The 4,743-nt window shown below is 49.9% G+C and overlaps 1 non-coding gene across 1 annotated transcript; it reads right to left on the reverse strand.

The window, feature by feature from the left end:
• Positions 1–240: 240 nt before the first annotated feature.
• TRNAR-CCU lies at positions 241–313 on the reverse strand. The gene has a single exon. It is a non-coding gene; the product is annotated as a tRNA-Arg (tRNA).
• Positions 314–4,743: the final 4,430 nt, after the last annotated feature.

The raw sequence follows: 4,743 nt of genomic DNA on the forward strand, positions 1-4,743 counted from the left end.
GGCTGGGGCTGCTCCCCCCCCCCCTTTGTGGGGCCCCAGATCTTCTCTTTCTAGCCCCTTGGCTTTTAAGATTCATCTCTCAGTGCCTCCTCAATGCTGCTCCAGCCCCTTACTCTCTGTTTGTGCGCTCATACCAGATTTACCTTCCCAGTGAGTCCGGGGCCAATTCCCACCACAGCCACAGCCACAGCCAGGGGTGCTTTTTTTTTTTTTTTTTTTTTTTCTTTTCAGTAATCTCTACACCCAAGGTGGGACTTGAACTCACAACCCTGAGATCAGGAGTCACACGCTTTACCGACTCAGCCAGCCAGGCACCCCTGGCCAGGGGCTCTTAAAGAGCCTCCATAAGAACCAGAAAAACTGTCCTTCTGGGCAGACACAGCTCTGTGCCCGACCACACAAGACTTAGGAGGAGGAGCTGGGGCTGGCCATCGGTCCCCTCCTTTCCCTTAGGGGCCCAACTCTTGGGGATCCTGGTGGCCACTTCTAAACCCTCATCACATATCTGGCTCTACCATTTGTTCTGTGAACAGAAGCACCCCCCCCCCCAGCCCTGCAGCACAGACCTTGCGCCAGCACCCCAAGCTGAACCATCATCTCCCCATTTACCTTTATAATACAGCCTTGCAGAACCTTTCACTAAGAATCCACACCAATTTAATACCCGAGTCTCTCTCGCTGGAGTTATCTTTTCCCCTATTATGCCTGGGGAGATCCTATTCATCCTTCAAAACCCAACTCAGATATTCCTTCTTCTGTAAAGCCTTCCCTAGCTATCCCCCACCCCCAGGAGAGCTGGTAGCCCCTACCCCAAAGCTCTCCCAATCCTTTTTCCTAGGTTCCAGGAGTTGAGCCAATACCCTGCTTCCTAGAGGAGCCCTTCCCTCATTCTTCAAAGGCAGAAGACTAATCCAGGCCTGACTGGCTCAATCTTTCACGTGCCATCTCCTCTGGACTCCCACTGGGTTTCTCCTTTCCCTAAAGCTTACAAACCCAGGGCAGAATGGGGAAGTGGAAATCTAAGTGGCTCAGAGGTCTCCCCACCCCCACTCTGCCTGCTCTCACTGGGGCTGGGCCTGACAGGAGACTCCCAGCACATCTGGTTGTACTTAAATCACCCAGCGCCCAACTAACTGCCCAGGCATGTCCCCTGCTCTTCTCCCCTCTGTCCTGGCCTCCTCCCCTTCCTAAACCTCCTGGTTCTCTCCTCCAGGATGCCTTCCTTGATTGGCCCATCCCTTGAACTCTCCATCTCTATGGTTCTGGGGTCCGGGGTTCAGGAGGGTGTGTGCTCAGTGTGGCTCAGTGTGTGGAATCCCCATCCTTTCCAAGCACTGGTCCTCAATACAAACCTTTCCCCGAGGCAGGGAGGAAAGCTGACCAGGGGCCCCTCCTCTGCCACCATCAGTCAGCCTCCAGGGTGGCTGCCTCCAGTTTCTCTTGTGTGTGTCACAAGGAGTGGGAGCGTTTCTGCCTTTTTTAAAGTTTTGGTTCAGATCCAGACAGAGAGCTGTTCCCACGACAACCCTTGCTGTCAGCCATTTTCCAAAAGGCTTTGCTAATATTAAAGAACCAAAGGGGAATAAAGGCAGACAATACAAGTATCCAAAGACACAGGCTACGTATTACACTATCTGTTAACTAACTTGGATTTAAATTAAAAAAAAAAAAAAAAAAAAAGACACGGGCGGCAAAGATCAGGCTCGTGGATGACCTTCTTCAGCCGGGTTGGATGTTCATTCATTCATTCGAGAGGGTACCGATGCCTAAGGACCCTAAGTTCTGGGAAGAGAGACCTTGAACAAAACCCCAGTGCTACCAAGACAGAGTCACAGTCAGTGGAGGAGAAGGACAGTGGACGAATAGAGGCAAGATGCCGGGATGGACACGAGGGGGGCGCGGTGGGGTAAGGTGGCGGAAGACCAGAGACTTTAGCTCGAAACGCGGCTCCCCACTCTCCCGCCCCTAGGGGGGGCCACTTCACCTTCCGGAGCCTGTCTGCTCGCCTGTAAAAGCGGGATGATGCGACCTGGGAGGGTTGTGGTGGGATTCAAATAAGATAATGTGTGTGGGAGGCACTTTGTGCGGTGCTCTGTGAACGGTTGCCATTGTCATTAGGTTCAAACGTTGCCTGTCTGGCGCTCCGGCTCGTTCTGATGCTTCCACAGCTGTCTCTGCCCCCTCCTCGGAGGGCAGGATCCACGCTTCTGTTACACAACTGAAACACCTTTTCACAAAAATTAGAACATACGGAGAAAAGCACAAAACAAAAAGTTTTTTAAAAAATCAAATAGGGGGCGCCTGGGTGGCTCAGTGGGTTAAACCTAAGCGGCTGACTTTGGTTCAGGTCATGATCTCAAAGTTTGTGAGTTCAATCCTTGCATCGAGCTCTGTACTGTCATCCTGGAGCCTGCTTCGCTTCGGATCCTGTCCTGGCTCTCTGCCCCTCCCCCACTCGCACTGTCTCTCAAAAATAAATAAATAAATAAACTTTTTTTTTTTTTTTAATTAAAAAAAAGCATATACCCTTAATCCCACAACCCAGAGATAACCACTGGTTAGACTCTGGAGCAGTTCAGATATTATTCTAGATACCGATATATTTATATTTAGACAGGTCTCTACACTATTTTGTAATCTGCTTTTCTCAATAGACAAATATTTTGAATATCTGTTCCTATCTATAAATAAATTTATTACACGTAATTTTTTAACTTTTATTTTTAAATTTTTTTTAATGTTGATTGATTTATTTTGAGAGAGAGAGAGAGAGATTGAGAGAGAGAGAATCCCAAGCAGGCTCAATGCTGTCAGCACACAGTGTGGCCATCCCACAACCATGACCTGAGCCAAAATCAAGAGTTAGATGTTCAACCCAGTGAGCCAGCCAGGTGCCCCTTAAAGATTTTATTTTAAGTAACCTCTCCACCCAGTGTGGGGCTTTAATTTACAACCCCAAGATCATGAGTCACATGTTGCACGTGACAGCCAGGTGCTCCTATGCCACATAATTTTTAATGGCAGCTTAATATTCCATCATATGGACATGTAAGAATTAACAAGTTTCTTTTGTTGGGGGATTTTGTTGTTATTTTCACAAATAAAAGCTTGATGAACAGACTTACAACATCCACCTTTGTGCATGTCTGGTTAGGATAAATTTCTAGTAATGGGAAACTAGGAATGCTTACTAAAAAAAATTTTTTTTTAATGTTCATTTATTTTTGAAAGAGAAAGAGACAGAGACAGAGCACGAGCAGGGGAGGACCAGAGAGAGAGACACACACAGAATCCGAAGCAGGCTCCAGGCTCTGAGCTGTCAGCATAGAGCCCGATACGGGGCTCGAACCCATGAACCGTGAGATCGTGACCTGAGCCCAAGTCGGGCACTTAACCGACTGAGCCACCCAGGTGCCCCAGGAATGCGTATTTTTAACTTTGAGGAGCCACTAGTCCAGACCTCTGGGTGATGCTCTCATACCTCCTCCGGGCAGTCCTCCCAGACCGGCCTTTCAGTGCTTCCCACAAGGCCCACGCCTTTCCTACTCGCTTCATCCCTTAGTGACCTGGCCTGGAAGCCCTGTAAGATGCTCAGAAAGCCTGGCTAGTGACAGCCGGCCTGGGAGGGGCCCTGGGTGAAGAGCACAAAGCAGGCTTGTCTGGTGCCCGGAAAGGGGCCCCGCCCCTGGGGGCTGCTGGACGAACATTCCTTCCCCCGAAAATGGCTGCTTCGGGAATCCCGAGAATGAAGAAGGCTGGTGGTTTTCCGAGCGCTCCCCACCCGCCCCCAGCAAGTTGTACCCGTTCCCAAAATGGAACGAAGGGGCACTTTGTACTGGGGGCAGGGTGGGGACGGCAGTACTTCTGTGCCTACAGCCCCGCCCCCTCCTTTTACCAGCTCAGATCCACAAGCCTAATCAGGCCTGCCCCGCCACCCCCTCCCGGTGGATCTCGGGCAGGTCCAGCTCTCTGGAAAGCCCCTGTTTTCTCAACTGTAAAATCAGGGGCTTGGGCTTCCCTGGTTGCCAAATTCCCCACAGATCTAAAATGCCTTCGCGCATTGGCTAAGATGAGCACTGGCTTTGGAGCCAGATGGCCTGAGTTCAAATTCTGGCCTGTCCTTTACCCCGTGAGCTGAACCGGGTACAACTTTCCAGTCTGTAAAGAGGGTTGATGATTGACACCCACTCCCTCCTGGTGCTCTCTTGAGGAAGGATGAAATGATGCTGGTGAGACAAGTGGAATCATGATTCAGGCTTAATGCTGACGCCGACTGGATCCCCAACCCAGTCTAGATCTCATGTCCGGTCTAGATTTGGGCCCCTGGACATTTGCCCAACAATTGGCCACACCTGTGGGAGATGAGGGGCAACTGATGTCCCAGGGAAGTATTCCTCTTCCACGGGCCCATTTCCCCTTATAGGAGCCCTAAAGCTATAAAACTCTAAAGGCTTTGGGGGGAAAATGAAATTTAAAATACAGGAAAACTCCTGTCAGATCATATTTCTTCATTTTTGTCTGGGAAATGCAGGCTTTCCAGTGCAGCCAGCCATTGCTAAGGCGCCATGGGTGACATTGGTTCCAGGCTTTTAATGACGCACTGGAGGTTTAGGAGTGACACGCTTCAGCAGTGAGCAACATGGGTTTCCCGTACATATTTTGCTTTATGTTTATTTATTTATTTTTGAGAGAGAGACAGAGTGTGAGCAGGGGAGGGGCAGAGAGAGAGAGAGAGAGAGAGAG

The sequence above is a fragment of the Leopardus geoffroyi genome, chromosome B4, assembly GCF_018350155.1.
Source record: "Leopardus geoffroyi isolate Oge1 chromosome B4, O.geoffroyi_Oge1_pat1.0, whole genome shotgun sequence".
In the NCBI taxonomy this organism is placed as follows: Eukaryota; Metazoa; Chordata; class Mammalia; order Carnivora; family Felidae; genus Leopardus; species Leopardus geoffroyi.